An 8,164-nucleotide genomic window follows, 5' to 3' on the forward strand; every position below is an offset into this window, starting at 1 on the left:
CGACAAGCATGGGTTACTGAAGGTTCATTCTAACCCGGACCTTCACGGGTCAAGAAGCGAGAACTACAGCACCAGTCTGACTGTAACGAGCTGGGACAAATAATAGGAATAGAAAACCATGTTTCATTCAGGCGAGCACAAGAAAACATGCGATTAGACCTGCGAACCCCGCTGGTATCGAAAGGTGACTTGAACCATCCTCAGTATGTGTGTGACATAGCTAAAATATCCTGTTCACAAATAATAGATGGGATTCTCCGATAATAATCTGTAGTGGGGAAAGTGGTCCGATTTGGTGGGCGTGGCTTAAAATAACACGTGACCACTTTAGCTAGGGTCAGAATGCAGGGATTACAAAGACCACAACGAAATAATTATTTTGATGTGTTTTTCGGTACAGATTGTAATACCGGACCTGAACCTGTGTCACTACTCAGTGCGAACATACAACAACACAATAACTATCATGACAGAATAAAGAAGAATTTTTTGTTTCTACTGTTACCAACTACTCAAATGCGAATCATAACAAGTTTTCGATTTTACATAGATGTGTTTTTTGAAACATGCAAGTTTTAGATTAACATATGTACAGCATGTGAAGAAGAAGCGATATTCACCGTCTATAAGATCGCGATTACATTAACTACTAAAGTCTTATGTATATTCCTGCTTCAGTCAAACGAGTTGTGGGAATCAAATCGAAATAGTGCTTAGGAAATTCTGTATTTTCTAATATGAATAATAAACAAAGATAATGTTCTGTGTAATTTATCAGACAAACTTGTGTGCAAGGAAATCAATTTTTAAAACTACCTATTTTAAGTTTTGTATCTTAGACAATAACTTTATCTGAATAAACGTGAACAGGTGCAATCACTGCGAGCCTTGTGTTGCGCAATACCTTTTATATATCCGCTTGCACCAATGGCTGTAACATGACCAAAAGACATCACTTGTGCATAATACAAGAGTCTGTTGACCTGGGAATGTAAGGACAGTGTCACTTAAGTGGATAAAGAAAGTGGAAGCAAATGGGACTCAATACATGATGGTCTATTGGATAAAATGTACGTTTAAATCTACCAAATATATCTGGGAAGGATTCTTGCAAGATCACATCAGCATCAATACTTAATTCCGAAAGGAATATCATTTATATGAATAGAGTTGTTCTGGTATTGCTAGATGCTTCTGATTGCGTCAAACAATCAACCAATCATATAATTGTAGTTTTCCTGGGGTACAGTGTTATCTATTATCATCAATGCTAAACAATCAAGTGGAATATATCCGTGTAGATCAGCATCAGTCATCATTGTTCTCATGGGACCAGAATGTCCACCTTCTGCTGGAATGTTCAGTTTCTGTGTTTGGCGTACACCCACAGACCTTCAGTGGACTTCATCACGCCAGCAAACCTTCTCCCAACCTTGTAGCTTGTATCTACCTCTAACTTGTATCTGAAAAGCAAAACATTCTTGAACTTTATTGCATTAGCAATGAAAACTAGAACTGAGGGTCAGGTAGATGAATTTTTCCACCATAACATATATATTTAGAAAGAACTGACTTTCTCAGACGTTGTAATAACAAAAAAGAGATCTTTGAATTTGTTGGTTGTATGCAGTTTGTAAATTGCATTTCAAATCATGAAATATATTTGTTTTTAATGTAACAGGACTGAAATTACATGTAACAAACTATTAAAGAAAACATACCTCTGGAGAATTCTCCCTATTATGACCTTTCTCGTTCTGGGCGAAATGTTGCCCGATGCAGTTTCTGAAGAGAACATATATGAACAATAAATAACACACTCTCTCATGTTCTCACATACCTCGCGAGGGATATATAGATAAAGGGGAAAAGAAGGGAAGAATTTGTTTTTGCAACTGAAATGTGTAATAAATGCAAATATCGAACCTGTTCATATTATTCCATTCTAGCAACGTAAGATTTAATCTGCGTCGGAGTGATTTTCTGTGGGAAGGCAATTGGTTCAGTCAAGGAGTATGGTCGTACGCCGCTTTTAATCATATTTCAACAATATCACGACCCGGAACATCAGAGAAGGGTCAATGGAGACTGAGAGCAAGAAATCAATTTGCATCCAAATGAACCCTATAATGTTTGATATGTTGTACATTTGCGTCCCGAATAGGCGTATTTTTGGTCCGATTTTAAAAAACGAAAATATATTTTACAAAACAGGACAGTCTAGAAGTAGTTTATGCGAGTCCTGACTAAACGTCAGTCCTGTTCTTAGTTCGGATGTATAGTGTCTAGTGCTTCTGTAATAAACTACAATTTAGAATCACAAACAGAACGAAAGATTGAAATTATGATAACAATGTATATATTCTTCAATTTTCTAATCACACTACTCGGATTGTACACTACAACATGCAGGGATCGTGATGAAAACAACATTAATTCTGTAATTAATCGAGTCTGAACCAGACAATCCAGTGATCAACAGCATGAACATCAGTCTACGCAATTTGGACACGATGGCATCTGTCAACCAAGTCAACGAGTTTGACCACCCGATCCCGTTAGTCGCCTATTACAACAAGCATCGGTTACTGAAGATCAATTCTAACTCGGAGCTTCATGGGTGCAGAGGAGTGTCGGAACCTAGGTTTGAAAAACAACAATCCCAGCTGCAGTTTAACCTAACACAATATACAGACTGGCTGGACAGACATTATAATTTGTTCACTGGTCTCGAGAAGGGCATGGGTTGATGGGTTTTGTTTATGTTCCCTGAGCCCGAAGGACCAGTGAACAACGTATTTATGTTACCGAACACCCCAATGGTAATTTTGAACCATTTGAAGCACGTGTAACGTATCATAGCATGAAGTACCAGACAACAAGAAAAAACAAATTTAGAGTTATCTCCCTTCCATCGATTTAATTTCGCAAAAATCGGTAATTTCCGTACATCATACGCGATTCAATGTTGATCGAGATAAAGACTTACTTCTACGAGGTACCAAATGAGTCCGTCATTCCAGCGGGGTACATAAAACTGTTACCGCTTGTAAGCGGGGTACATTGAAAATAATAGAAGAGCGCTCAGCCAATCAGAAAACGACATTTATGTGTGAGACAAGATAAGTAGTATTACCGTGGGCCAGCAGAGAAGGGGATGTATGAGTAGGTGTTCTGCTTCTGGATGTTCTCAGGCAGGAAACGGTCGGGGTCAAACACATCCGGCTTCTCCCACAAGTCTGGGTTGTGATGAACATTCCATATGCCCAGTGCGACCATTGTTCCTACTGGAAAGACCTTCCCGTCCAGCTCCATGGGATGTTCTAGTCTCCGACTGACGAACGGGACTGGCGAGTGTAACCTCATCCCTTCCTTCAGAACCCGGGCCAGATATTCCATCTTGTGGATGTCATCCCTAAAACATATACGTGGTTCATTACATTCCAGTAGTCAAATTTCTCCAAATATAAAGTCAAACATATTAACAGACGCATAGTTTATTAACGTCTCGCCTCAATTTACATATAAGATGCTATGAAATAACGTAATATAAAATGAGCCACCCTGTTGGAGTTATGGGGATGCTTAGAACTAGGATAAACCATATTGTTTAAAAACCCATGCACATTGCGGTGGATACACGGAATTCTGTACAACATATATAACGTCATTATAAAACAGGTACTACGCAGCTGTAAAATTGCCTTGTAGGTTTTGCACACTAAGCGTTACAATACTACGATTGGCCAGGATAAAACACTCAGGATATTAATATGTAGACTGACTGATCGAGTTTAGTTTTATGCCGCTTTTAGCAATATTCCAGCAATATCACGGCCATTGAACTAATTCTAGTGTAATAATTGCAGACTGTCGTCATATAACTGGAATGTTGCGGCTTAAAACAATTGACAAACAAACAACAACCTGCTGACGCTCTTTACCAGATTCCGCCTGTCACGCCGAAGACCCGGGTTCGATTCCCCACATAGAGTACAATGTGTGAGACCCATTTCTGGTGTCCCCCACCGTGATATTGCTGAGTATTGCTAAAGGCTGCGTGAAACCATTCTCACTCACTCACTTTTTTCTGGCAATTCTCTCTACTCTTCTAATTTCTCCTAAGATGAGTGCCACGTACTCTTGATTTGTCCCAAAATATCGAAAAATACCGTAACTAAAAACAATATGTAATTTTACCCTATTGGAAATTATAATTATGTTTATGCTTATCAAATTGTTAAGATGTGAAAACAATTTTGAAGTATTCGCTGCACTGCATTTATCAATTTCATTATCACTGGCCAAATGAGACATTGTCAGTTTCCATTGTATTACTACTGCATTCAACAAACAAGGTGTTTTTTAGATTGGACTTATTTTATGATAGTTTCAGGGAAATTTTGTTTCACAATCTAATTACTGCGACATGTGTTTATTATATCTTAAAAGCTGCGACATGTATTTTTATTATAAACTTAAATGAAAGAAACAAAGTTGAATTTTTGTGATATTTTGCATACCTATATCCTCACGATGATTGCTTCTATCTATTTTATGTACCTCGCCATGTGCACAGGCAAATATTTCATTGAGTTGAAATGTATTGGTTCTTGACCTAATAAATTTTGACGTTTGACTCCCCTACTACATGATAAGACCCACAAGGTGATGAGCTCTACCGTGTGATGTTCCCGTCCATGTAATTAGTACCGGAACAGGTGATGTGCTTTACCAACCGACAGGCCCAACCATGTGTAAGGGTATGTATACCATATCATATCAGGTCACCTGCGATACCAGGGTATGTATTGTACAGGTGATGTGATTGACCAGGTCACCTGCCATACCAGGGCATGTTTAGGTGAGTGAGTGAGTGAGTTTAGTTTTACGCCGCACTCAGCAATATTCCAGCTTATATGGCGGCGGTCTGTAAATAATCGAGTCTGGACCAGACAATCCAGTGATCAACAGCATGAGCATCGATCTGCGCAATTGGGAACCGATGACATGTAATCAACCAAGTCAGCGAAACTGACCACCCAATCCGTTAGTCGCCTCTTACGACAAGATAGTCGCCTTTTTATGGCAAGCACATGGGTTGCTGAAGACCTATTCTACCCCGGATCTTCACGGGTCGCATGTTTAGGTGATGTGACTCACCAGGTCACCTGCCATACCAGGGTAAATATTGTACAGGTGATGTGATTGTCCAGGTCACCTGCCATACCAGGGTATGTATTGTACAGGTGATGTAATCGACCAGGTAATGTGCCATACCAGGGTATGTATCGTACAGGTGATGTAATCGACCAGGTAATGTGTCATACCAGGGTATGTATCTTACAGGTGATGTAATCGACCAGGTAATGTGCCATACCATGGTATGTATCGTACAGGTGATGTAATCGACCAGGTAATGTGCCATACCAGGGTATGTATTGTGCAGGTGATGTAATTCACCAGGTAATGTGCCATACCAGGGTATGTATCGAACAGGTGATGTAATTCACCAGGTAATGTGCCCCTGACAATAATAAGTAGGGTTCTCTACCAGCAGAATTGATTTTCCCGATGATTGCCATACCATGCGATTTTGCTATGCTATGTGATTTCCCCTACAACATGTACCCGAACCGGTGCTGTGCCCTACCAGGTGATGTGCTTGGATTCTCTTCCTTCCAGCAAGGTGTCCACTTCCTCCTGGACCCTGGTCTGGAACTCGGGTTTGAGGCCATGGTAAACAGCGTCCATGATATTCCACTGGTCGTTGTGTCGTGACCTTCACAACAAAGAAACGCAGATCAAAACATCCACTTGAAATAAAAAGTCCATCGGAGAAGCAACACATCCTTTACATAACTGGCCCATGTCCAGAGTCACAAGATTTGTCGATAAATCAGTTTCTGGTGGTGAAAGATTGTTGATATTAGCTACAGATGTATGCTTGTTGTACCTCATTTTAGATCTTATTGCTGATGTCAGACGTTAACGTTTCCTGAAAACATTTATAGTCATTATGCTTTGGCCATATTTGAACGGGACATACTTTCGGTGGATGTCTTGTGGACTATCTCCTCATGTACTTGTAGATAACACCATGGCAATGACCATGTGGAAACTGCAGCATATGCAAGTGAAAAATTCCGCCTGTGTTCACATAAAGTGATCGGAATCTCTGCACAATGTCGCATTCCCATGACCAAGGAAGAATACATTTATTAAGATTAGGACTTACTAATGTTTGTGAGAAGGAGGGGGGTGAGTGTTTTAGCTTATCCACTTTAAAAATATCACTACAATATTGCGGTGTGGGCAACCGGAAATGGGCTTCACGAATTGTACCCGGGTTTTCGGCCTGACGAGCGAACGCCTTAACCACTAGGCGACCCCACCGGGATATTGTGAGACAGAAATACACTCAACCTTAAGAATAAATTTAATCGAGAATGAGCGATAGAACACTTGTAAATCTAGGATCAGGCCAACTATATGGGTGAGTGCATCGATTTTGCGTGTTGTCAGATGACAATACCATTGCTTATAACTTGTTTTCATCAATGCTTAAGGTCAACAACCATGGCCATGTTTGAGTCAAATAAAGTAGTGCTTATGTCTATATTTAAGGAGGTCATTGGCCTGTAGATCATAATGCTATACATCCCAAAGTGGAATTTTCTCATCTTTTTTGCATTTAACCTTTCCAGTACAACAGTCTTATTCCTTCATTATGATTTATGTAATGACAGAGACATGTTCCAACGATCAATAAAGGATAGTTATCCCGATAAACAGCGATTTGTTTAGTTGGCATACCTTCAAATAGAAACGTGTCGACTTCATTCCTGATCTCTAGCGGGGAGAGGCCCTTGCCATCAGCATCCTTGGCACTGAGCAGGACATCCAAGAAGTCGAGGTAGCGGGCCTTTGGGGACCATCTCTCTCCTGTATATACACAGTACGATCATAAACACAGACCAATGCTATTCAAAGGTATAATGTTACATACACTACAATATCTCAAAGTTTAGAAACCAAAATAAACATCCCAGCATATGTAATCGGTATTAGAATATAACCCATTGCAACATCTTACCTATCGCAAGATACACACAAATAAGTTCCATGTATAAAACTAAAATACTATACATATATTCAGGCATGTGAAATGTTCATTTTCGAAATATTCTCACAGTTTTTGTGGGGTACAATGTGTGAAACCTATTTCTGGCGTCCCCGCCGTGATATTGCCGTAATATTGCAAAAGCGGCGTAAAACCAAACTCACTCATTCACTCTCTCACATCCACGGTAAGTCCATAGGACCTATTCTCTGCATTACTGTGAACTATGTTGTAAAGATTGTTGAAGGTTAAACACTGACCAAATCCTGTCGCCTCTTGTCGATGATGCCTTCCGCCCAGCTATGTACAAAGTCACAACGCTCCTTAAACTTCTTCCCCTTGGACGTGTTGTAAAAGACGAAGTCAAAGAAGTACAGTGGGTTGCTGAAAAGACAAGTCTTCAATCATTCTCGCGCCTGATGCATCCATTTAATGAATTCAAGAAATCCATTGCATTCAATACTATTCTGTTATTGTCTAACATCTTATATTTACCTTTTAACTAATCAACGTGTGTAGCCCGCCCCGCAAAAGTACGAGCCAAGATTGGAAGATTAAGGGGATTAAACAAGTAGCAGTTGGAAACAGGTTGAGCGTGAGTGAATGGAACTTATTAAAATACCACTCAATATTACAGTTTATTGGCACTCAAATTTTTGCAAGGACCCCCATGATTAAATAAGTATATTAGTAAGTATATAAACAATAATAATTAATGTCAACAAAACAAAACAAAACACAACAAAACAACACCAAAATAAACTAAACAAAACTCCCGAAACTTACAAGTTTCGGATTGTAGCAACTTACAACTTTCGGATTGTAGCAAATTACAAGTTTCGGATTGTAGCAACTTACAAGTTTCGGAATGTAACCAGGGTGAGCAAGTCATTCACTGCGCTTACATACGGATGTGTTTGCCTGAAAGAAAAAAGTATGCATATTAATTGATAAGTCTTTCTTTAAAACAATATTGATCGTACATGCTGTGTGTAGAACTGAAGGTTGCCTGTAACTACATGTAACTGAAACCATGTCCCG

At 39.6% G+C, this 8,164-nt stretch overlaps 1 pseudogene; it reads right to left on the reverse strand.

Moving 5' to 3' along the window:
* The window catches only part of LOC124286375, a 63,696-nt pseudogene that overhangs the window by 35,338 nt on the left and 20,194 nt on the right, over positions 1-8,164 (reverse strand).

This window comes from Haliotis rubra, unplaced genomic scaffold, assembly GCF_003918875.1.
Source record: "Haliotis rubra isolate DU_JTF1 unplaced genomic scaffold, ASM391887v1 Scf381, whole genome shotgun sequence".
Classification (NCBI taxonomy): Eukaryota; Metazoa; Mollusca; class Gastropoda; order Lepetellida; family Haliotidae; genus Haliotis; species Haliotis rubra.